At 46.6% G+C, this 25891-nt stretch overlaps 1 protein-coding gene across 4 annotated transcripts in view; it reads left to right on the forward strand.

Annotated features, from left to right (window-relative positions):
- Positions 1-25891, forward strand: part of EHMT1 (euchromatic histone lysine methyltransferase 1) — a 123046-nt gene that overhangs the window by 6821 nt on the left and 90334 nt on the right. The window contains exons 1-2 of one of the 4 annotated variants that reach the window (XM_063352795.1): positions 13758-13900; positions 14050-14159. The exons of 1 other annotated variant lie outside the window; for it this stretch is intronic. The gene's annotated coding sequence lies outside the window, so the exon portion shown is untranslated. Of the gene's footprint in view, positions 1-13757; positions 13901-14049; positions 14160-14469; positions 14491-25891 lie in introns of those variants that run through there. 2 more of the 4 variants (XM_063352801.1, XM_063352792.1) reach the window with 2 other exon arrangements.

Raw genomic sequence — 25891 nt, forward strand, 5'->3', positions numbered from 1 at the left:
GTCTGAACTGAAATGCGCTGTGCTTTGGCCTTGGTTAGGTTAAGAGGAAAAGTCTATGTGTTGTTCAGAGTCCTACTTCAGATTTTTGATTAATTTTAGAACTCAAGTGTAGATGTGGACAGATATATTTTAGCATGTTAACTGTCAAAAGGGAAGCCTGGTCTCCCCAGGACTATTTATTGGCCATGACCTGCTGATGCGTTTGAATACAGCCCTGAGTGCAGTGAAATACATTTTATTTTTTTTCCCCCCTCCTTCTTTTCCTTTTTAAGCCTGAGCTCCTGGATTCTTGAGAATCTCAGCTACCTTCTTCATCTCCAGCCACACATTTCTAGTCCTTGCAGTTTCAGAGGAAGTTTTAATAGGTAATTTCTCCCAGAGGCTCAAAGCCAGAAGGCAAATTACCCAAATGTTTTATCCAACTTCAGTGGTAATTGGGGATGTTTCATACTGCTGACCCAGAGCATTCAGAAGCTATACTTAGGTTCTCTCAAAAATCATAATATTGTTTCAAGAAGTGGGAAATTAAACGTGCACATGGTGGAAAACTTAGAAAGGATTAATGGGTTTCAGAATTACATGTTTCATCCAGCTGTTGATTTGGGAATTGAAAGTACGCCTGTTGCAGTATCAGGAGGTAGTTATTGAGACGTGACGTTCGGCCGTGTGTCTAGTGAATGCAAATGCCCAAAGGCCTTTGACTTCAAAGCCATGCCCTACCTCCAAACTGACTGGAGTTTTTGATGGTGCATTAGCTCAGCCCAGGTGTGAGCAGCTGGGCAGCGAAACCATATGTATTTTTTACTATTTCTTCCCTGTAGTTTAATTTATCCTCTCCTGATTGTCTCGGTTCCTGGGGTGTTACCCAAGGCATGTTTTTATGCTGCCCTTGACTGGAGTTCATTCCTGGTGAGTTTTGCTTTCGGCAGGAGGGAAGGGGTTTGTGGGATGGCGCTGCAGGCTGGCAGTGCTGCGCAGCTCCTGCGGCTCCACACGCCCTGCGCATCGCCAGCCATGGCCGTGTCGGGGATTTGGGGGCTGGAGAGGCAACACCTGAGGTGCTCATCAGGTGCTAAGTAGGAGATGGCCCTTTAAGTCACTTGCGTTTTTAGGACCTGAGAAGTTAACTTCAGTTTTTTGATGCATTTCTTATGTCCCAGGGGGTAGGTAGCAAATTTACACCCTGTCAAATGTGGTTTTATCAGTGTAAAGAGGAGGGTTATCAGTATTCGGGAGATGAAAGCATTAACAATCAGGCTGTGAGCTGGTTTTTATGATTCCATCTAGTATCTTGTTGGCCTGCAAGTTTGAACATAAACCTCCAGATGATAACGTAAAGCATGAGTCTAAATATTTTATTAATTGAGGAGCATTATTAATATTTGATAGATTAAATCAACACCCAGAAGGCTTTGCAAAAAGCACCACTGCTGAACTGGTGACCAAGACATTAGGTGTTTTTTAATTGCAAACTTGTTTGTAATAGCTTTTTCCAACTCTGTTTTAAATGTTAAAGATCGGTGAGTTCTATACATTAGAAATCCTTTTGTTCTTTGGATCAGGAAGGTATTTTTTAGTATTGATAGGATGCGTTGTTTCAGATTGGTGATTTAATACCTCCTTAATATGCACAGATGATTGTTTATAAGCAAGTGTCCTATGGGACTTGGAGATGACATCTGGAATATTTAATCTTTTTTGCCACGCTTTGAGGAGAAACAACAAATGTGCCTTTAAAGATGGCCTTCAGATGAGATGTAATATTTACTTTTGCAGTAGTGCCAGATCCTGTAGCTTTCAGAGTGTGCGTGGAGAGGGGAGGTGAGGAGCCATGCTGGCTTTTAATCAACATCCCCCTGTACGAGGGAGACGCCACCAGTGAGCAAACAAACTGCTACTGAGCACATTTGCTGAAGACTCGTCTGATTTGACTTCTGAGAATTGCCGTGGGGAGAGGTTAGCACAGCCTCCGGCTTGCATCCTTTGAAAAGGCCAGCGAGGGGGGATCGTATTCTGTCCTGGTTATTTCCACTTCGTTTTCTAGTCGCTACAAAGTTGTATTTCCCATCTTTTTTTAAGATTTAGACCAGGTGTTTGTCACAAACGGTGTACTCCCTGCCGAACTCCCACATTTTGGGGATTTCTTCATCTGTGAGTTTTATATTCTCCTTCCCTATTGAAAATACCCTTCGTGCTGGTGATATGCTTACGCTCTTGCGTTTCTAAAGTTTAGCACCTTTTCTCATGCAGCTTCATGTTGATAGCCCATTGGTCTTAATTTCTGGCTTTTATTAAAAACTGATTGGTTTGATGTCTTCTCAAATCCACACCTCTAGACTATCCTCATGGAAGCTGTTTTATAGACGTAATTTATCTTCTGCCCCTATGTGACAGTAGACTAATTTTTTACCTACCGCTGCGGATGCAAATGCTGGTGCTTTATGCAATTACGAGATGCATGTTATATTGTTGTTTGTCCTGGAGTCGTGGCTCGAGGTTGCCATCAGCAATGACACGCGACACAAAGATCCTCCTCGCTGCCAGCCAGCGTGCGGGCTTAAATACAGGTCCCGGTGTGATCCTGGAGGCAGCCTGGCCGCGGAGGAGAAGGTCGGGAGGTGATGAGGAATGAGGGTGATTTGTCAGGTCTGAGGCTTGGCTCGTGCTCGGAAGTTTTACCAGCCAACTTGCCTTTCTTCACCGGGGCCTTTGTTTCCAGCCACGCTTCTGATGAAAGGCAGGAACGGCAGCTCCTCCATTGGCTGCGGGAAACCACCTCCCCATGCGACACAAGCCCTTGACGAACATGCGCCGCGGCCGAGTGCCAGTGTGGATGCGTGCCGGTGGCGGGGCTGCGCTGGCAGCTGCCAGCCCCGGGCTCTTACCCGTGGGGTGCTGGCTTCTGCCAAAACAGCCTCCTGGGACAAGGGGGGAGGCAGCATGGAGGAAAAACAGCTGGGAGAGGGGATTTCCATTATCTGCCTTGAAATGCACCTAACCGAGGCAGCTGGCAGCTCAGCAGTTTGAGTCTTTGCTCAGCGAGGGCAGGCGAGTCCCCAGGAAAGGGCTCAGATATTCTCGGTGAGCTCCCAGGAATAGGGAGGTTTGATATGGTTCCCCCCCAACGTGCTTGTGGCCCAGCAGCACGGTTGTGTCTGCAGCTTGAAGCCGATGCAGAGACGCATATTTTGCAGCTGTGGCCGAAGAGCCAATTGCAGGAGGCACCCATCTATGTGTATTTATACACTGGATGCCTGGGGATATTCTAAATTCTTCTTTAAATGACCAAAATCTCCACAAGTGGAAGCTGGCGTGGAGCTGCCAAGAGCTGCTCCTGATGCAACAGTGTCTGCTTTTAAAGAGAAATGTAAATGGTGACACGAGGCCCTGTGGTTCCTGCGCGCGTTCCCTGATGAGTCAGATATCTCCGCTTGCACTGGGATGGTAATGCTGATGCAGTTGCTGATTGCTGCCAAAGCAAGGAATCCACACAAGGAGATTAGACAGCAGTCCTTTTCCCTGCTGGGTGCTCATTAACATTTTCTTGCTGATGTATTATTAATTAAGCTAATTTTTATTGCCCTGTAAGTATAGATGGTGCTGCTTTGCAAGCACAGAACATAACCTGCTTGTTTCCCAGAGTGTCTGAAGTGTGTGTTGTGCCATGTGCAAAATGAGAGTACTGGAAAAACTGACTGTGCGGCTGAATATTGAAGCAAGGTAAATCTCTGGGTTTTGTTTTCTTTTTTTCCCCTCTTACTTAGCCGAGGCCCGGCTTCATGGCTGACTGGGGCTGCTGAATGTGGAGCTCTATGAACGGAGAGCTAAGGACCTATAAATGCCCTGTATGCAGAATTAGTGCAGACAGATAATAGGACTTAAGTGCAAGGAGAGTTTGCAACATTGACCCTCCATAAGGCAGAAGATTACATAGACTAAAGTAGAGTATTACATTAAAAAGAGTCTTGGGACCTGATCCAAAAACACAGGGAAGGGGGAGGGCCTTGCCATCAGCTTCAGTGAGAGCGGCTTGCTCGCAGTGTACCCAAGCAGTGGGGCAGTCAGCAATTTAAACAAAAGAATTGAAAGTACTGTCCAAGCAAGGCTGGTTGGCGGAGTCTGATTATGAGATTTAGAATTTTCCCCTGCTGAAAAGCCGCTGGGCCCAAGACGACTTCTAGTCTTGTTAAATGCCAATGAATTGAAATTCTGCTAATTGGCCTGGCACCGCCATTGTGGTGCTTTGTCTACTGCGAATGCGGTGGCCTTGCTGTCAGCAGCCTGTGTGCCGTAACGGTGCAGCCGTGCGCTGCCAGCGTATGCGCAGGGGAAAGGCTGCGCTGCCGTCTCCGAATTTGCTATTTCACATCAGTTTGGGATCTGTGTGTTTGGAAGTCCCTTGAGTCTGATGAGATTAGGTGCGTGCATCTGTATGGGTTGCTCTCCTGTGAGGTCTGCTGGGTGGTCTCTTCATCCGAACATGTCCCTCGGTCCCTTTTGTGCCAGTCGCGTCCCCCAGGATGAGCAGAGGCTCCCTCCCCTGAGTGTCCTGGTTGAACACGGTGGCTGGGTTCTGCAGCCTGTGCTGCTCGCTTTGTCCCTGGGACAGGTTGGTTGATGTTTTGTTCCCTGTGATGCATTTTCCATCTGTAAAATTGAGGAAATATTTTTACAAAGTTATAAGGCCTGACTTGTTGTTAGAAGTAGTTTAGAAGTACTTTCCAGCCTTTAACTGGAAGTAGTGTAGAAATGTAGAATGTTAATTTTTAAAGGTACAGGTTATCTTCAGTGGGTAAGAGATGGCAAGTTACCTAAGTCAAAATGTTCGCTCTTTTATATGCTCTGATTTATGTTCTCTAGTTCCTGGCTTCAGTCCTTGAGAACATGTGTGGATCTGATTAAAAGAAATAGGAAACTTCTAGAAGCGCTTTGTAACATCTGAACTATTTGTGATCAAAGACAGTATGACTCCAAATGCCCAGCGCCTCTTCTTGCTGATAGCAACATTGGACTTTATCTTGAAAATCTGATCTGTAATCTTTCACATGTTCTCTTGTTCCATGCTTAAATTAGGCTAATGTATCCTGTTCCAGCCTATGCAATTATTAACAAACCTATGTAATTATGGCATCTACTGTACGGTCATTCTGTGCCCCTTGCTAGGAAAGATCCACTTTTAATAAACAAATCTGCTTTGACAACCTGTCACTGACTTTTCTAAAGCAAAACGTTGGGTAGAAAAGTGTCACTTTGGTGAACTCTCCCATTTGTTTGTTTACATCTGGATTTTTTTATGTGGTTTTGCAAGAGTGTGGCCATTGCAGCTGGAGGTTGAGGCCTAGTTTTGCAGTGCAGGTAAGTGGGGGAGAGCAGAGAGGGGGCTGAGAGGGCTGGAGCCCCCTAGGAGCATCCTCTGCTGTGGGCTGTGTCTCGGCCGGGCAGCCCAGGAGCGCCCGGTGCAGGTTCCTCCCGGCCGCAGTCTGACTGCGGCTGCCTCTGACCTTGCGAAAAGCACTGGGAAAAGCTACGCTCTGTTGGTTGATTCAGCCGGGTTTTTTTTGTTTTTTTTGAAGGAGAAAAAGCCCTCAATATTTTGGCATGAATTCACAACGCTTTCTTTTATTCTATGCATGACAAAACCATGTGCTTACAGTCCCTTGCTCAGCCTGAGTAGGATCCACTCCTTCGTGGATCGCCATCAGGAATTCAAGGCATATCTTAAATCCTACTTAAACCTCACTCTCCAGCAGATCCACTTCATTTGGCTCTGGGCACAAAAGCGGGAAGGAGCGTGTTATATCGAGTACTAGAAGTTACACTGCATGGAAGGCAAATCAACCAGTATTGGTTTTTTGCTCCATTGTCAGAGCTTTGGGAAGGTTTGGCCAATGTAGGCGACGGTTTCTGTTAACTGTAAATATCTCTGTGTGTTGCATCACCCGAGGAGCAGAGGAAGGAGGAGAGATGACATTACCTGTCCTTTGGGTTTTCAGCCCCGCGTGTCTCAGCATACTGATCCTTCATCATTGCTGTCTGGGGATTGTTAGCCATAGGCCACCTCTGCAAATGAATTTCCAGGAATACAGTCATTTCCCTGTTTCTTTCTACAGGAAAACTTGAATCAAAATTTTTGTTGTTCTCCATGTGAATTCAGGGGCTGTTTCCCCAGGGTTAGTTGTAGAGCTAATCTTCATGCAGACGCTGCCATTATCTTGGTGATGTGTCTCCTCCCCTTAACTCACCAGCTGCACTGTGGCATTAAGCAGGGCTGTCCCTCTTGACCTGAGAATGCTGTATGCTGTATCGCGGCGTCGCTGCCTGCTGGGCTGGGCAGCATATGGGAGGACTAGTTAAAATCTCTCTCTTTTCTACTAGATCCTACGAGTTGCTTATGTGACAGCATCAGCTTCTCCAGGGATGAGGTGCCCAAAGTCACACAAAACCCCCATCCTGTCCCGACAGCCCCCCATGAGCGTGCCAAGTGCTCTGCCCGTGGCATAGGTTATTTATATGAAAGCAGCTGGACATGGGAATGAGCCCATGGAGCCTCTTGTAATGGTATGTTGTAGATCCACATCAGACAGCAGAGGAGCACAACTGCGTGCTGACGAGTGCTCCGCTCTGTAATTACATAGTGCGGCTAGACAGGTAGGTTTTGATCTTGCGAACGTTTACACATCTAAGTAATAATTACTAATATGCCCTAATATTCAGCGTTACAGGGAGAGCGGTTCATCGGTGACATAATGGCTCGGATGCTGGCTGCGCCGTGGATGTAGGGTTGCAGGTCTAAGCCCTAGATGTGTGGGTAGGTGTGAGCCGTGCCTCCATCTCGGAATGCTTCCTTGGGAAGGCTGTGCAGGTGTCTTGTACTGGTTGAGTGTGGGTGCAGTTTTGCTGGCAAAATAAGCCCTCCTGAGTGAAGGAAGCTACTTCCATGGCATGAAGCCCTCCCTCCTGGCTAGGGGCTGCTGCAGCCCTCAGCAGAGCAGAGAAGCCAGGAGCGGGAGATGATGGTGAGGTCTTTTAGACAGCAGCTGCAGGTTTTCAGCCATGAGCCATTCATTGGATTTGTAGAAATAACCGTTGACAGGATGATCATGGCAGTTCCTTTGCGTGTTGAAAGCTATGACTATTAATTAAGACTATCCTGTGGGAGCTCATTTACATACAGCTCTTAGCATATACAGACTGAACCTCTACAAATCCCAATTAGCATATAGTTAAAGTTAGCACTTTGTATTGGCGTAGCTAATTCGTGTGAAGACACAGGGCTTAGCCATGGCGGTATAAGCACATTTATGCTGGTGTAAATGTGGCCGTGCTGCACGTCATGCAAGTGTGTTGGCGCAAGTCATGTTGATAGAAGTGTGTTTATGTTGGTATAACTTTGAATATGATTTGAATTGTCTCAACAGAACTATCATGCTATAAAGGATGCCTCTACCAGGGATAGCTAAAAAGATGCAAAAGTTGTGGATGGACCAGCAATCAGGTCCTTGAATTAATTTACTTTTTTTAACATTATATTATTTCAGTGTTTGTCATTCTATGTGTTTGTATTCCCCTGTGTTTGGGGTTTTCTTTTTTTTTTTTTTTTTTTTTTAAATGGGTCAAATGGGGAATGAGCTATTTTGGAAACATACAAATGAAAAGCTGGGATGTTGATGCCAGTGGAGGTGAGGTTGGACCACATCCCACTGCTCGTTTGTTTTGCATGCCGTGTGAAAGGTATGTTGGTGAGCAAAACAGGAAGGCTCAGAGCGTGGAGGAGGCAATGATTCTCCCAGAGTTGTGAGGAGGCTCACTAGGAGGCATCTGAGCATTCATACCCAACTTGTTTGGAAGGTTGCAGTCACAGTCTTGGTCTGTCAGGGCCTTTGGATTAAATTGCAGTAAAATCCTTCTGTTTTCTGAGGTCTGGATTCTCACCGTGCGTTATGGCAGGCTTGAGAGCGTAGGGCTTGGCCATCTGTTCCCAGAGCAAGGCGGTCTCCCGGTGCTGTGATCCTCAGCAGCTCTTGTAACTTCTCCACCTTTGAATTTTAATCCAGAGGGTGGAGAAATAACGTTCATCCTCTTCACTGCTTGGTTTGTAACCTCTGTAGGTGTTACAAGTGCAGAGCCAGGCTTTGAGCCTTACTTCCTTGAAGCTGGTACTGCCTTTGCTAGCCATCATGCTCATTTTTGTAAGCCACCATGAGAATTTGTCTCTTTGTCAGCTTCACTAAAGCATTTGCTTAAGCTTTGGAAAAAAAACATTTTTTTTTTTTTTTTTTTTTACTTTCATACGTAAAGCCAGATGCCTCCAGGACTTCCTCTCTGTTACTTCTGCTTACTTTGTGTGAGTGGTTTTTAATCCCATGCCAGCAGGGTGTAAATGTCTGTATAGCAAACATGACTACTGCAAGTGGCTGGCTCCTCTTAGGTACCTCTCAGACCCTTCTGGAAGGGTGTAGTTGGTAGGCCGAAGGTTGAAAGCCACTGGTGTGGGTGATAGGAAGACCAGGCACAGAGGGACAGTTCCGGCTAAACGAAAAAGGACGCCCTTAAACAGTGTTAGTTGGATCCTCGTGACCAGCGTGGGGCAAAACCAATCCGCGTGCGTGTGAAGTATGAGGATCTTCTGAGCTCTTGCAAAGTTCTCCACTATCGAACCTGGTGCTGCAGACAGCATGACGCAGGGAGCACAAACCACCACGGATGGATCTTGACAGTGGGCTGCAATCACCCAGAAGCCTGCAGTTTACCATCCTCCCCCTCCCCACGCTCCAGTTGGTCATATTTACAACCGGGGCACTGTGCACACATCTTTGTGGTGTCTCCATGCTGAAGGTGCTAGAAGGACCAAAGGAAAGACCCTTAACCAGTCTGCTTTGAGGATTATTTTCTAAAGCATCCATATTCATTGCAACCATGTGGGCCACTCTGATAAGCCCTGAAAGGTGCCTGGAATACAGTGAGACCCCATTAAGAGACTAATTTTGTCTACCCTGCCCCAGTGAACTTCTGGAATTTAACCTAAATTGGATTTGTCCAATGAGAGGTACTCTGACCACGTCTCCTTCTGCAAAGACAACCTGTTAGACATGCAAGCAGGGATTTATTTTGCTTTTACGGAGAACTCTGTCCCCTAATTCCTGCTGTGAGGTCTTGGACTGCAATGGCATATTTGTGCTGGGCATGAAATACTGGATTGTGAAGAGGAGCAATGCCTCGGTCAGTCATGGGGCTCCTGATAAGAAGGAGACATGGGGCTGAGCTGCTGTAATTTCTTCCTGAGATGATGGACTTTCTAAATTATCATTCTGCCCGTTGGAGATGGCACTTCCCTACTCTGAGAGAGGTGTCTTGGGCCCATTTTACATTCTTGCCATCTCCTTGATGGCATCCTTGGTGGGGCTGTGGAGCCCTTTTGTTCTCTGGCCCAGTTTCTAGCATTTGCTGCTCCAGCGACACTGTCAGACCCAGAGCAGCGGGATCCTGGTGCTAACACAACGCTGCGGTTTGAAAGAAGGAAGCAGAGCACAACAGGTGACCACCAGCTTTTGTATGAAATGGTCACGCCTTGAGATGGGAAGGATGAACGGCAGGTTGTGATATCTCGTAGTCTTGTGACTGGCGTTCTTTTCATCATAAAAGATGAGAAACAGTCTTGTGTTACCGCTGCATTTGTGGTTTGTAATGTTGCTGGGTTATTTTCCTTTTGCGGAGTACGACAGCGCAGGTTAGACTGCGGCTGTGTATCCATTGAAGCCAGGGCAATAGCAGGCAGCATGGCCGCTCTCCTTTGTGAGGAAATAAATAACTATTTCAGTGGTCAGCAACTCCTGCAGTTTTGCAGGCTCCTCTTTAGAGCTGTGCTACCACTGGACTCTCCTTACAGCCCGGATGCCATTCAGCTGTACGTTTGGAGGGGGAGAGAAAAGGGCACCATATTTTATACCAGAAAAATGCAGGTATTGTGTGAAAATCATTCTGGTAGGCTGCAAAACTCAGGAGCCCGCTGCCGCTCTGCAGTGCGGTTTGTGGGATCCTGTCAGCTGGTTTGGCATTTTGTGGCATTACTATAAATGGTGATAGTAATACAGTATTATGTGTTAACACTCTTTGTTCCTCCTGAATGCTCTTCCATGCTTTGCCACGATGTTGCAGAGTAGACTAACAGTGCAAAAGCCACCTGTAGGTGCTCTGTGGGTAAGAAGAAGAGGAGAAATCCTTTTCGTATCTTGGGCGTACATTCCCACAGCTTCCTGCTGTCCCAGACACTGATGAAACAAAGACCCAAGTGCACTGTCTGTAGCTAGAGGTGAAAACCTCAGTAGGCTGCTCCACAAGAAGTCCGACCCAACTGGCAAGTACGATGGAGGTAACTCATTATCTGCTGCCTTTCGTCTGAGCATCCTTCCCAGACCTCTGAAAGCTGTTGAAGACTGAGGATGTTTTGACCACGTCCTCAGATGCCTGCGTTTGGTGGCAAATGGAGTGTGACGAGTGAGTACCAGCCATGGGGTTGATCCTGCTTCCAGCGGGCCACCCCTTTTTGTTTAGATATTAGGCTCGAAATCTTGGGTTTTTTCAAGCTAGTGTGATCAGAGATGCTCAGTCTGCAAGATTTGGTCATCATTATACAAATATTTTCCTTCCTGGGACTAGTGATCATGTCAAATGAAGTGAGAAGCCTCCATGCCCTGTGTTCGTTGGGAGCTGCTGGTCCCCCATACTTTCCTAAGTCATGCTGCCGCCTTCTCTTGGCTTTCTTATGTGTTTAGTATTGTTTAGACCCTGGCAGCCTGCCTAGCTGAGGTCACAGCCACACTGCAGTACATTGGTGGAGCTGCCCCAAGCTTGATACATCTGCGGCATGTGCAGAAAACATCATGGGCTCCAAGGGTCTTGGATTTACTGTGCTTCTGCAGCTCGTTGGTACTGTGTGTACCACCTCCTTCTGTGCCAGTGGCTGACACTTGATGTGGAGGATACAGCATCCTGTAGGCCACCTACCTCCTCTAGCAGCAGAAGCAGTATTATTTATTAAGTATTGCTCTGTTCTTTTGGTACTTCTAGGCTGTTGTGAGAACCCATGGATGAGCACTGCAGGTACCAGAGTTTCTAGTTTCTGCAGTACTAGATAGAAGGTTGCCACTGCACTAGGCTTGCATTCCAGCTGCGTGGTCTCCTGCAAATTTCTCTTTTCATACCAATGAGTCTTTAAAGGGAGTCTGCGCTGAGGACATACAGAGTTTTCGGCAAGGCTGATTTTCCTCTGCTGCACTGTGTTGGCACCACTGGACTTAACAGCGTCACCTCGGGGTCACAGTGAAATGCACAAGAAGAGCCTTTGGCTCGCATACTTGCATCATGTTTAGTCCATGAAAGAGCAAAGAAGTGCATTTCCTAGGATGAAATGAGTAATTGTATACACAGGGTATAGAGGTTCTAATATCCACAGCAGGGATATTAGAAAGGTGCCATCAATTTGCTGCCACGGCGTTGTTAAACACGCTTTGGTTGGTATTTCTGAGGAGGTCAGCAAACAGCGAGGTGGGTCAAAGCGAGCCAGCCAGGAACGGTGAGCATTTAAGGAAGGCTGCCCCACTCTGCTTCTTCCCTACGAGTGATTGTTTGAAGGAGAAGGGCTTTGCTTCCTCTTTTCTCTCTCATCATCTTCATCCAGCTGCAACTTTCATGCTACTCGTGACAAATGAGGAGTGTCAGAGGTGGATTTCACCACGTCACATACCATCTCCTATTCGGTAAATTAGTAATACGCCACCATACTCCTCTGTGGGAATCTCTCTGTCCTGGCTGCTTTTTCAGCCAGGTTGAAGGCTGGGCGGGTTTTTAAATGATGATATTTTAAAATTTGAGAACAGCTTTGATTTATTGACCTGCTGCCTCTGTGACTCGAGCTGTCTGGGCTGGCATCTGGAGATAAGAGGCTGTTGAGTAATTGCTTATTATTGACTGATTGCCAGCTTGGGCTGTTTGCTTGAAGAAGAATCAATAGCAGTCAATCTTCAAAGTCTAAACTCTCAGGGAGTATGACTGGTTTCCAAATTGGGAATGACAGGTCAGGATAACTCCATATCTGATATCCCAACTTCATGTTTGGGTGTAATCCTGCAATGGAGGAGGAAGTGCAGGACATGATCCTCCTGCATCAAGGCTTTCACGCATCTGCCTGCTCTAAAGCCTGGGATTTTTCTTTGCAGGGATTTTCAGGGGCAGATCCCACCCTCGCTCCAAACCTTCCTCCGAGAGAGAAGCTGGAGCAGCCTCAGCACCACCTGAGATAGTGGGAGGCGAGGGCAGGATGAGTGCTGGCATCGTTCAGTGAGTCCCCAAAGGATGGAGCAGGGAGGGGTGGATGAACAGCCTGTGCTATGACACATCCAAACCAACCAGTTTGGATGCTTTATAAATAAAACAAAGCGTCTATTTTAATGCATGGTAACAGAGATTTCCTTTCTGTGGGTGATTCTATTTAGGTGACAACAGAACAAAATATCCAGTGTCACCATACGTTTTATCATTCCTTATGGAGACTGTCGCTATGGTGAGCGTTCATTTTAAAAAGCAGACATAGCCCTTATTTAACACTATCATGACACGTTGCCTTTTTTGTGGATTCACGAGTAGGGCTTAAAACATATAAGGGGCTTCATGGCATCAAAGACATTCAAGACTTCTGACTTCTTTTTTTTTTTTTTAAAAAAAAAAAAGATAATAATGTTTAGATGTTTGTAATGGCTGGGGTGAAGTCTGGTGACTGGATTTGTGAAGCAATCTCACACCTTCGGCTGCAGCCCACTCTGGATTTTCCCCAGCGCTGAGGGGTTGCAGCCTGGTCTCGATGTGTCCTAGACTCAAGCAGGGTTTCGAACTTGAAATAAGAGCCTTTGGGGGGAGGGGGGGGAGGGGAAGGCTGGATCTCTATCAGCTACAAAGAGCAATTAAGCAACAGGACATAAAATAGATAAATGGGAAGGGGAACGGCAGTACCCTGGTAATGTGGGAAGATGAAAATGGAAGAGTCCATTTCTAACGTATAAATATTTGTCCTTAATTTTGGAGCTTTATTTTCACCGGGAAAGCTCTGATTCAAGGTTGCATCGTTTGGGGTGAGGGAGAAATACCTCAAATAGAGCAGTTTAATCTACAGTGGTCTAGGAGAGAATGGACAAGATTACTTGAACAGCCTTGTTTAGATACTGGATTTGTTGTCTACTAGCAAATCCTCATTTGCATGGGTGCTTAATCTGTGGAGTTAAATGTGTCTCAGGATCTGTTATCTACTGTGCTGCAGAGTTGAGAACTAGATTTTTAAAGCTGTTCCTTTTCATTTGAATGTTCCCCCTCCCCACCCCCCCCCCCCCCCCAAATTATCTTCCTGATTTTTTTAAAAAGCAAAGATAAGCCAACAAGTGATACAAAAGAAAAATCTGCCAGTGAGAAGAAGCTGTTTTGGATTTAAGATTCAGTGGATGAACTGTCCACCAGCTTGTAGAGAAAAGCCAAGATCAGACATTTAAAATGTGTGTCGCAGGGAAACCACTACCCCCCCTCTTCCTGCAAGGGCACATTAACGTGAAATCTTTAAACCTCGTTGGAGGTGGAGGGTTGGGCAGGGATCCTTTCTGGAGCTCGAGGAAGGGCTTAGCTCTTATTTTGGGGGCTGTTTCACTTTGCCTGTAGTCCTGAAATGGCATTTCCTCATGTCTGCAGCAGCCCTCACTTCATGAAATGGATGCAACTGCTGAAAAAAGATCTCGCGTGAGCATGCTCACTGGAAGATTAATCCTTTAGAGGGAGTTGGAGAGTTAAGCTACTGTAATTTCTCTGCAGTTGGCTGCAGTAAACAACTGCTCTAAAGACACGAGGAAAAAAATTGACGGAGGTATATGGGATTAATGTACATATCTTTTTGTGTTTCTACTTTAAGGTTGAGGGTTTGATAAAGGTTTTTCTCTTAAGAGCTGGGGAAGAGGGATCTGTGTAATGATTTTATGGGTGACCTTCATGTTGTGGTTTCTTTTTTTCCTCCAGGCCAAAGTAATCCTATTTCTGTGCAAGGCCATACTGAGGCACGGGCTGACTTTCTAGAGCTGGGGTAGAGCACCAGGGTGACTTCGTGTTGAGTTAAATGCTTATACGAGGTGAGGCCTGCTGCACGTTGGGCTTTGTTGGCAGAAGGGAGCTGAAAACACCTAGTCCTGTTTAGTTGTGATCAGAACCCAGTGGGACTCGATATATCATGCTTCTGTTGGAAAGAAAAATGTATAAAGAGATTAGGTTTGATTGCCTACAGAATAATAGTCTGTTTGTTTTTTTTTTTTAATTATTATTTTGCTCCCCCTCCTCCCCATGCCTGAGGAGCTGCAAACCTGTGTCAGACGGGGGAAGGAAAATACTCGTTGAGATATTTTGGTTTTGCTTTAAAGGATGATCACTTCTCGCGTGTTGAGGAGGGAATGCCTTGCCAGCGAGGTAAGTGTTGCAGGCATACGGATTGCGTCAAGCTGAACCCGAGCCCCTTCCTTCCCAGTCGCTGCTGTGGGGTGCATCCTGGAGGAAGGAAAACCTCTGTTAGTTCCCAGTGAGTGAACAGCGTTTTATCTACTCGCCTCCAGAAAGCGTGGGTGAAGGAGGATGTGATTTACCACCCTTGATGCTTTATATCAGCTCCCTCCGAATACTTACAGCACAAGCGATGGAGGGCCAAGCTGGGGGCTCCCAGGGCGTCAAGCAGAAATACCTGGCTGGTTTGATTTGTCTCAGGCTGCTTCAGCAGAGCTCATGAGCTGGGAGAGGCAGTGCTCACTAACCACGGCTTGCGTCTTTACCTCTTAAAAACATCTAGCTAATCCTTCTGAATGATGAGGAAATGGAGGTGAACTGTCAGCAAAACTTGCCTGGCTTGGGGCGGGGGGGGTGGTGAAGGGCATCGTTTTGAGTGTTGTTTGCCTAACTGGGAATAAACGGCTCCCCTTGAGCTCGTGTTGGGTAGAGATCAGTCCTCAGCAAGTCCCCGGGACTGTGTACGAGTGGAAGAAGGGCACACCCTTCCTCCTTCGAGGAGTGAATAATAACAGATGCAACTCTGCCTGTGCCACTGAAAATCTGTGTGTTGTATGGCTACGAGAGTAGCCCTGGCGTTAGCCGGTGTTAAATTTATGTCCAACAGCAGCAGGATCTGTTTGCGACGTTGTGTATTGGAAAATGGCTTCGTGTTTCCTTGGAGTGGCGTGAAGAAGGGAATAATGATTCAATAATTTTGCAAATATCGGTGGCTCCCACTAGATTCGTCCTGTGGTAGCTGTCAGCTTACATGCGATACACAGGTGGATGCTAATGCTGTCGGATGAGTTCAGAAGGGCAATTCTATTACAGACTTGGCTGAGCTCGAGATGCTGCCTATTTGAAGAATATTTTGCCACCCCGATGTTGAGGTTTTCTGCTTAGTCCATGCTTTTCCCCTCCTTTCCAGAAGCTCTGGCTAGCACAGATTGTCTGTTCTGTGGATGGTTTTAGGGAACGTTGATGGCTGTGTGCGTAGGGGGAATAATTAGCTACCAAATGCAAATAGATTGTTTCTTGCTGTTTCAAAATCATTGTAATTTCTATTGAGGGTGGGTTAATTATATCTTCATTTTGATGGGTGTAAGGAAAATGATAGAGATATGGCAATACAAATCTATATAGGGAGGGACGTTGTTTTCAGAACACTGTTTTGGAAATCGTGAGAACAAAGATTTGTCTCTTGGAGGGCCGTGGTTCTGTCGGGATCCAGCGGTGTTGCACGTTTCTCAGCGGTGGATGAGTATTTTCTATTTCAAATCTTTATCTTATGCCAACGATGTATCTGTCACCACGACAAAGGGTCTTCAGTTTGGAGGAAGATGATGGCATTCTGGTGAAAGTGCATTTATTTGGTTGAAGGGCTGAAGTGTTTTGAAAAGCAAAGGTGAAAGCAAGAAAGTTAAAGTATACCTTAAAATTTATTTCTGATCAGGGTGTAAAAAAAAAAAAAATATATATATATATATCTTTAACCTAAAGCATGTGGATGAGGGGCTTTTTTACCAGCACAGGACCGCGAGGTCCCGTGGCAGCAGGACTGGTCTGTACGCTGAGACAAGGTGCTTGTCCCTGGCTCTTCCCTAGTGCAGGTCATCGCTGTCTCTCCCTTTTGCAGTGGGTGACATTAGGGAGCCTGGATCCATCATCTCATTCTTTATTGCAACCTCACTGGGAAAGGGAGTCACTTTCATCCCTAAAACGGCTGGACCAGCTTTAAACTTTTTCCTTCGGTCTCCAGTACCAGGGCGGGCATCTCTGGCACCAGAGAACAGGAGAAAGGCTCAGCCAAAGGACAAAGGTGACACTGTTTCCTTAGTGCCATGCCTCTTGGCTCGAAGCCAAAGAGTAAAGCCCTCCTCCTCTTCTTGTTTGAGTGTAAAATGGGGAAAATGAGATATTTTCAGTGGCTGAGGAGAGCCCCTAGCATGGAGCACCGAGCTTCAGCCTTACTGAGCCTTTGGTGGCCTGGGGACCTTGTGCCTCTGGACTGGAGCAGCTTTTGCAAGAGCCTCAGCCCACGGCCGCTTCCCTCCTGCGCAGGGGGGCTCGTCGCTGCCAAGAAGGTGTTCAGCTCCTCTCCAACAAGCCCTGGAACCGATAAGTCTGAAAGGGGAAAAAAAAAATAGCTACATCCAAATTTAATTTCTGTTTGGTTTAAAGTTTGTGGATGTGTTCTCGGGCTCTGCCGGAGAAGCTCTGCAGATCCCTGCTGGAGAAAACCTTACCCGGCGTGTTTCAGTCGCGTGTCCCTCGGGTCAGCACGGACGGGGCTGTGCGGATGGCAGTGTGTGCAGGGAATGCAGCGCAGGGGACTCCTGGAGGCATGTGTTGAGATGGGTAGTGTGGGCTTTCCAGGAGGATTCATTGCCTGTGTTTGCAGGCTCCTATCTTAAGATTTCTGTGACAAATTCTGCCCGTATGGCCAGTTTTGTCTCTTTCTCCGTCAGCGTAACTTTGTTCAGTGGAAGAACTGAAACCTGAATTTGGGACTTGCTCACGTCTTTGGTATCGTAGCAGCCAAGGACTGTGTTCAAAACAGAAAGAACAAAATGGAACTGAATCTTACAGGTGTATCTAAAACCTTATGCAACCCTGGCAATCGCAGGGAGGAGAAAGTTACTGTGCTGGGTAATATATTGCATCAAAGTCCTAGTCTTTAATAATCAAGTAACGACCACTTCAAAGCCTGGTGTCTTTGCTTCTCTCCCTTCTAACAGCTTCGGCCAACCTTTAGTCAATTGGCAATGACTTTAAAACCAGACATTATGATATAAGCCTTGTAATTATTTGCTGTGATGAATCCTCTTTCTGCTGTGAAGCTGTGTGGAAGGGTTTTCTGTAACACACAGCATTTCTCCACCTTCACGCCTTACCGAGGCTCACTTCAGAGGGGAAGTTTTCTCTCCTGCTCTCCTGCCTTCCGGGCCATTTTGAAACCCAGTTTATGGCTGCATTTCAGCTTCCTTAACACCTCGAACCAGCTCCTTGCTGCTGCAGCCTTGCTTCGTGCCCTTTCGCGGTGCTCTCCCTCTGCCCCGAGCCCGGCTGCCGGGTCTTCTGCTCATCCTGGGTGAAGCAGGGAAGGCCCTTGTGGCACCTCCTCAGCAGATCCCCTGGGAGCCCCGTGTCCTGGGATGCTGGTGGAGCCCTGCTCTGAGAGGGGACTGGAGCAAGCCTGAAAGCAGCCGCTGGCAAAGGGGACTCCCTTCCCCGCCTTCACCCTCAGCATTAATAACTGAAGTTACGGGCACAGGGGAAGGAGCTGCATTTTTTAACCTGGCTGTGAAATTAGTAGGATAACTACATTCCCCATGGTGGATGAGGCTTAATGAATTGATCATCTTGGAGGACATACGTTTGGGCTTCTGAGAGTTAAAGAAACAATACAATGCCGTATGTTATGCTTGGAAAAACAGGGTCTGTGGTGAAAGGGAAGATGGAAGAAAAATCCTGCTTTAAAGACCTGCATCCACCGCAGGGGAAAGATGGAATTAAACAGAGCAGGGAGAGAGCAGAGAGGCAGGAGACAGGGCTGTCGGCATGGCAGTTGGAGGAGAAGAGGATCGGAGGGATGGATGGGGCTGGTTTTGAAGGTGGTGAAGTGACTTGGTGGCTCACAAAAAAAAAAAAAAAATTAAAAAAGAAAAAAAAAAAGAGGAGGAAATGAACCGCAGGTGATTCTTCAAGCGCCATCTAGTCTGTGACCTACTTGCTGCCACAGTGATTTGCAGCTAGAGAAGCAAACAGAAGAAATGGCTGTTCCCTGTGGGAAGGGCAGGGGCGCCGGCTCCGGCGGGAGCTCTTTCTGGTGGTGTGGCTGCGGCCAGGCGCCTGGAGGTTGTAGAGCCACTGCCGGAGAAAGCAAAGGGCACAGCTTTGAGCCATGCATTTCCCACTGGTGTCAACGCCGTGGAGGGAGACAGTGCCGGATCCTGCAACCAGGCTCAGATTTATGAGCTGGCTTAAACACTCCTCGATGCAGGAGCGAGTTCCCTCCCCGGGAGGGCTGCGGGGCACTGCGTGACTGCCCTGGCTGGGGACACGGCTCACCAGCACACGATACCAACGGTAGAAATTATTCATCCCTAACCTCCTTAATAATCCACTGCAAACTAAAAGTCTGCTTTCTCCCGCTTCTGCTCCTTCAGGAGCCCCCACTAACCTGATCATTCTTAATCTCATCTTATTTTCCAGATCATCAATTTGATTTCTCAGTACTTTTACAGTCCTTAGTGTTCCGGGGAATCTGTGTCTCCATCAATTATCTCTCTTTTTCGAGGCTGTAGCAACCTTGAACTACAGTTTCCCTACTATTTTTATCACACGTGCTTGTTAGAGGAGTCCTTCAGAAGTAACTGTACAGTTCTTACCAAGATATCCCCAAATTTTCTCAGTAAATAATAAATTCATCTCTTGCTCATGCGAAGTTGAATGCTCTCCTTTTCCTCTTGTTCACTTTTCCCGCTGGGCTTTGGGAGGTAAATGCCTTTCCTTTAACTTAATTTATATCTGTAGGTATACATGCATGTCGCAGCGTATCGGATACTCCTTTAACCGTATTAATCACGATGCTGAGCATCGAGTTCTATGGACTGGCGTCAAGCAGTGGCACTGATTAAACAGTTGCTCTTCTCTGCATTCACCAGCAAGCATTAGAATATAACCTTCCTTTGCTTGACCTTTGAAACTGGTTCCAGTATCTTCTACAGTGCTTGAAATCCAGATGAATTCAGTAATCCTAACAGACTCAATGTGGATTTACTGGGGGCAGAGGCTTGGATGGGGAGGGGACCCTAAAAAAGCAGTGCCCTGCCCGGTGCCGTGCCTTTCCCACTGGGACTGGGGCTGTGTCCAGCCTGGGGCTGCTTCAGAGTCACCTCTGTACAAGATGAAATTGGAAAGTAGCCTTTGTATCTTTGGTTTTTTGGGAGTTCTAAGTTACTATATTAAATAAATAATAAAAAGTGGCTCTGAGAGTGCCTGAAATGGCAGCCCTCCTCCTGTTGATGGCATATAGGGAGTTATTTGTGAGTTAGCAGTCCAAGGTTATTTAACTCTAAAACTTCTGCACTTGCCTTGCAAACTCCATCCAAGAAAACCTTTTCTTTGGAAAGAAAAATGAAAAAAAAAAAAAGTCATCGTCCTCTGTTTTTCATAAGTTGTGAATTGTGCTCTTGTCTAAGCTGATTATTTTATTTATTCCAATAATCCTTTCTTCTAGAATAAAGGAAAATTAATTGTCTTCCTATTTCCATAATGATTTGCCCTTCAGACAGTTGCCAGGCAAAGTGCTTAAAACCTGAAATGAAAAGATGGTGAATGTTTAAAATCATTGAGCTACTGTAGGAACATGTTTGTATTTTAATAGGGTGGTATTCAAGTAGTCCCAGAGAGTGCTATTTGCTCTGTGTTCTGTAGGATTATGAGGGATGGGTTTTTTTTTTTCTTCTGCATATGAAAATGGGGTCAAGCCTGCTGTGGTAGATAGTGCAAGTCTTACGTAGGATTTCGCTAGCAATATGGACTGCCTGCAATTGAAGCCCTAAATTTAGCTGGCATTAATGGGGAGCGTTGTCCTTGGGCTTCGTTGTGTTTTTGTTTGTTTGCCGGGAAGGTGGTTTTGCTGCATTTCGGTGCCTGGCGATGGGCAAGGACCTCGTTCCTTACAGGTGTCCCTGCAGGAGCTTTTCACTGACACCTACCTGGCTCTTGGCTATTTTTAACTTTGTCTGACTGAGAAAGGAAAAAAAAAAAAAAAAAAAGTAGTTACCCGATTAATTTGGGAAAATGCTGGAGTGCTTCCTTAAAAGGCACAGAAGTGATGTAATATTCGGTGATGAATCTCACAGCTAAATTAGAGCCTTTGTGGGTGCGTTGGTTGAGGAAGGGAGTTTCATATTTTATCAGCTAACACATTTATGTTTTATACCAGGCTAGGCATTCAGGGCCCCTGGCTAGCTGGGCACGCTGGCGAAGCTGCTGTGGAAGCCGTGGCACAGCTCCAGATCTCAGCCAGAGTCAAGGGAGTGGTGAATCTGCCCTCTACTTTGCTTCCCAATTTTATTCCAACAAGCTTTTGGAAATAAGTAAAAACTTGGAGTTGGGGATGGCCTTACTTCTGATGGTGGATTATGCTGAGGGCGGGTGAAGAGAAAAGGCACAATGTGTTAAAAACAAAGAGTCTTGCGTAATGAAAAGGGTTCGTTGCCCAGTCATTGGCGTCCCTGTCAGCGTTGCACATCCAGGTGTGGGCTCCCCGGGTGGAGGGACAGGGGAGGTGGAGCTCATCTCCACTGTGTTCAGGGAAAAGGTGCTGGCAACAGCCCTGGATGTGGCCCTGGCTCTTTCCTCATCTCACAGCATGACTGGAGGCGTTGGGGACAGTTTCAGTGCTGTGTTTCAACACAAGAAACCACATGGCAATACATTCCTCATATCTGTCGTATGCTTCCCCCTTCCCTTACCTGAAATTGCTCCAAAGGAGCAGGGTGTAATCCATCACGGAAGAGAGAAGGGTAGGAGTTAATTCATTTTCATGATCTTTCGGTAGCATTTAGTCCAGCTAATAGTAATTTGTCTTACTTGGCTGCTGCAGTAATCCCATAAGGGACCCACTGGGAGAAGGCTCGGCACAAAGGACCTGTGGCCCCCGGGTATTTCCATTAGCTGAAGAGCACACGTGATCATCTGTTGCGTTTACAGCCAGAGTTCTGTGCTGCCATCTCAAGCAGAAGAACAATGGAGGTATTTTAATACCACCCAACTCCAGGAGACCATCGGAGCCAGGTGAGGTAGCGGCTCATGGCCCGAATGTCCCTTAGCATAGGGGAGGGAGGGAGGGGGGAGTCCTGGTTAGGGAACATAAACCCAGGTGTGTGAATATGCTCCTCAGGTCTCACCTGCTGTGCCGTGCATACAACAGTCTTTTGTTTCCTGTTAAACATCATAAACCTGGCAGGGGAATTCATTAACACGAGTCCCGACAGACTTTGATTTTGCCAAAGATTGATTTGGAATCACTCTCCCTCCTCTTAATAGCAGCGAGCTCTCTCCCCTCCCCGTTCAGCAGGCCCCGGGGGGTGTAAGTGTAGGCTGCAGCATAAAACTGCCCAGTTCTGCTCGTTCTCTAGCTGGTATGGATCGCTGTTTCCTGCTGTCGGTGCACTCGGCTCGTTGCGCAAAGCATGGAAGAAGTTATCCCAGACAGAGAAGACTCAGGTGGCAACCTCCCGTCTGTCGAAAGCTGCTGTTGATTTCAGTATTTTGAGCTCAGTCTCTTAGATCACAGATGGAGCTGTATTTCCAGCTAGTGCAAACCCATACAGTTCACTGAAGTAGGTGAAAATACTCTTAATTTACAGCATATATGGTCCTGATCCGTAGGCAGCGTATGCTACGTATGCGTGATGGGGAGGGAGAAGCCTGAATTTCAGTCACGCAGAATCTTGTGTAAAATAGCTCCCTGCTTGCTGGTGTGGTTGCCAGAAGGGCTTTTGTAATGGCAAAGGTTGTGAAATCATGGCAAGGAAGGGGAGAGGAGGGGAGCTGGGCTAGAGGAGGACTTGTGCCCCTTCAGCTGGAAAAGCAGGTGTTAATGGCTGTGTTTTGCAAGGCACCTTCCTCATGCTCCAGGCGTTTGGTGTGCTAGGCAGTGACCTATAGGCCTTCTTCAAATGAGAAGTGTGTTACAGAGGTAGCCTTTTCTCCTGATCTTTTGATGGCTCTTTGCAGGAGTAACTGTGTTTGTTCGCTGGGGGCTGTTACTAGTCCCGTGAGACAATGCTGCTTTTGAAAATGACTTATTTTTTTATTATTTTAGTCACTACCGCTATACTGATAATCTTGTCCTTTTGTCTCCTGTTCCCCGAGGGAGTTTTTGCCCTTCCTGGATCTCATCCTGATCCCTGCTTGCGAAAACAAATCCCGGGTTGCTGATGAAATCGGTTGTCTGATGCACTGCATCATCTATGGTTGTGCCGGGAGGGAAAGAGCTGGTGCCCTGCCAGAATAGCAGCGTTTTAAACATTTTGCTTTGGCTAAGGGCATCCCGTCTTCCTTTCTCTGTATCCCCTGTCTAGCCTGAAGTAAGAGAAGTTTATCATATTTGAATCCTCAAGAGTTTTCTCTTGATCTTGTGGCTAGGATTGATTATTGCACGGCCTCAACGGCCTTTCCTTCATCTCCCCTCCCAGCACATCAGGTTATGTATTGCGTGTGCACAGGAGGTAGACTGAAGGGGCTAATGGATCTCCATCGGTAACGACGAGCCTGTATATGAATGTTTAGTGCTGGCAGTATCACTGTGTGATCTGGTCTTTCATCCCCTGGAGATCATGGAGGAGAACATCATGAGAAGCAGGCGATGGTAGGTGCTGCCTCTCCAGCTCCTCCTGGGGAGCAGCTCCCCAAGAAACACCCCTGTAGCCCCCTGCCTTTTGGTGGGAACAGCTTGTTTTGACTGTCCTTGCTGTGAAGCGGCCTGGGCTGACTGTTTTTTCTGTTGGGCACCTCTGTGATGAGCTGGCATTCCCGGGATGGCAGCTCCAAAGGCATCGCGAGGTCCCCCGTGTCAGCTTCAGGTGGAAGAGGAATTCATGGTGACTGTCTGTCTAGCAGGCTGCCTCTGGGTGAAAAGTATAGCTTTTTCTCTTATTTTCGTAAGGTCAGTAGTATTGTTTGCTTTGAATGTTTTATTTTGCTTTTCGTGGCTGTGGTTTTCTCTGTCTCTGCGCACCTATAACGTCACAGCGCGGTGCACAAGTGGCAACTATAAAATTGGAGCCATCTGGGAGGTCTGGGACGGGGGGGTGGGGAGGAAGGGCCGGCATCGCTTCCAAAAATCTGGTTAAAAATCAAACTGCTGGATTTTGAGTGACAGTTCAGTAGTAGCTGCTTGTCTCTGTTTACTTTTCCTGGGGATTCGGAAGCTCGCAGAGGCCCCGTAGCTGCAGTATGGACGGACAGGTAAATTTGCAGGGAGTTTCACCGTTGGGCTGGGGCACGTCCGGAGGGCTCGTCTCTCGGCACTGCGGATTTGTTGCTTTCCCCATAGAGCTGTTGTCTGAAGGCACACCAATAGACGTTTGCTATTGATTCGTTGTCTGGAGAGAGAACTGGAGTAATATATACACACACACGTTATCTATCTATCTATCTATCTATCTATCCATCCATCCATCCATCCATCCATCTCAGATTGACTGAACAAACTTTCCTCTTTCCGAGTCACTGCTGCATTTTGAAGCAGGCGGAAGAGTTGCCATGGCTGAGATGATGCTGATTGGGCCTTTTTTGAGGTTTCTAGGGCTCGGAGAAAACACATGCGGAATGGATGATTTCGATTTTGGGGGAACAACAACAAACAACAACAAAATCCCCAAACAAGAAAAAAAAAAAAAATCTTTATCCCGTTTCATATCTTCCTTCTCCCCCCACTTCCAAATGTGTCTTTCAAAGAGTTACAAATGCTTGTTGGCATAGAAACTACAGAATCGGAGGGAAGTATGCAAATGTAAAAGGAGCCATTCTGCCTGAGCAACATGGACTGAGCCTCTGCAAAGCTGGCTAAAATCTTTTACGAGGCAAAGAAAATTGACCAGATGTTGCTCGAGTTATAATGGCACTAAATATTTAGGTTTTTCAATTTGCACTTAAATCCAAAAACGCTGGAAATGTAGGGAATGCAGATCCATTACCAGTGGGCTTTCTCTTCTTCTGAAAGAAATTGTAGTCCAGAAATATTGCTAAAATCTGTTTGGCTCCGAGTAGTGCCAATTCCTCATTAAAACATGTGGATATTTCTGTGGTTTAATCTGTTAGAAATGCATTTGGGATCCAGTTATGTTAAATTAAGCAACAATATTGGCCTGGTTGTTGTTTGAAATATTAAATGTGGCAGTCGGAACACCAAGGAAAATGTTTGCACATTTTAATCGTTCGATGAGTAATTTTTTTTATATATATATATATTTTTTTTTTAATTTTATTCTGAAGAATGATCAAGAATGCTTAAAAACTGTCCCCGCTCTCCTCGATTCGCCTCCTTTCCCCCTGCCAGGCTCTGGGAGCGGCGCAGCATCCCGGCTCCTCGCTTCCCCTTCCAGCACGGGGCCACGATGGGACGGAGCCGGGGAGGATGCTGCTCCCTTTGAGCATCCTGCTCGCCACCTCCCACGGTCCGAAATCCTCGACGGGAATCTAAAACGCCAGCACGGCCAAACGGAGAGGTATGCATCATGCCAGGCTTTCCTTAAGAGGTTTTTACTCCCGATTCTTCACTCCGTTGGGGTTTCCTAAAGATTCCCTTGGACAAAATGCCTCTAAACTTAAATGGCTCAGCAGCACATAGCAGCGGGTTGTCTCCTGGGTAGTTTATCCCCCGGCAGCATGGAGCTTTTATTTTTTATTTATTTTTTTTTTTAAATTCCCCGATTTTGAATTGCCTTGTGGTAAGGCGGGCCCTCTTTTTTTCCGCTTGAAATGCAGCTGTGCCGAGGAAGGGCTTCGCCGCTGTGAATGTCGGAGCGGATGGGAGAGGGAACTGTGAAACTGCTCACGGTCCGCGGTGCCTTGGGGCACATTCAGAATATACAGCCCGGAGAAAACTTCGCTGCTGGGCGGGTTTTTAATGGGGGATGGGGGCTCTGCTTGTTTTTAAATTTGACACAATTGCCAAACTAGTTTGATATTGGTGCCTTGTTCGTTGTTTAAGGTTAAAAATGAGGGTAGGTGGCTTTATTAGCACTTTTTTCTGCAGCATTTTGTTTTGGGGCCTTTTCTAATCGCGTGGCAGCTTGCGTTGTATTAAAACGAGCAGCTAGCTGGGAAGTGGCACAAAGCGGGATCGTGTTGCCTGTACCTGTGTGTGACTTGACAGCGTTCACGCCTCCTTGTTGTCAGACCTGAAAAGGGCAGTGGAGAACGTTGGTAGGCTCAAAATTCAACCCTGCTTTACTTGCTCTTTTTTTCTTTTCCTCTTTACTACAAAGTGCCTACTTTTCTGTGGGATAGTTTGAGTTTTTTAATTAAAAAAAAAAAACCAAACAAAAAAAACCCCAAAAAAACCCAAACCAAAACTGAAGCTTCAGTGCGATTTCCTTTATTACTTTAAATTAAAGAAGAATAACTGTGGGATGATAAATGGGGGTTGTTAATGATTTATGCTGGAAGCACGCAAGTGAAAATATACGGCGTAATGGAATGGAGGTCATTGCTGTAAATGTCCTCTGCAAAAGCAAATGGGCGCGCTGGGGAGGCAGAGGTCTGGAGTCAGAAGAGAAATTGGCATCAACCCTTCTTTTGGCTAGTT

The sequence above is a fragment of the Chroicocephalus ridibundus genome, chromosome 15, assembly GCF_963924245.1.
Source record: "Chroicocephalus ridibundus chromosome 15, bChrRid1.1, whole genome shotgun sequence".
Classification (NCBI taxonomy): domain Eukaryota; kingdom Metazoa; phylum Chordata; class Aves; order Charadriiformes; family Laridae; genus Chroicocephalus; species Chroicocephalus ridibundus.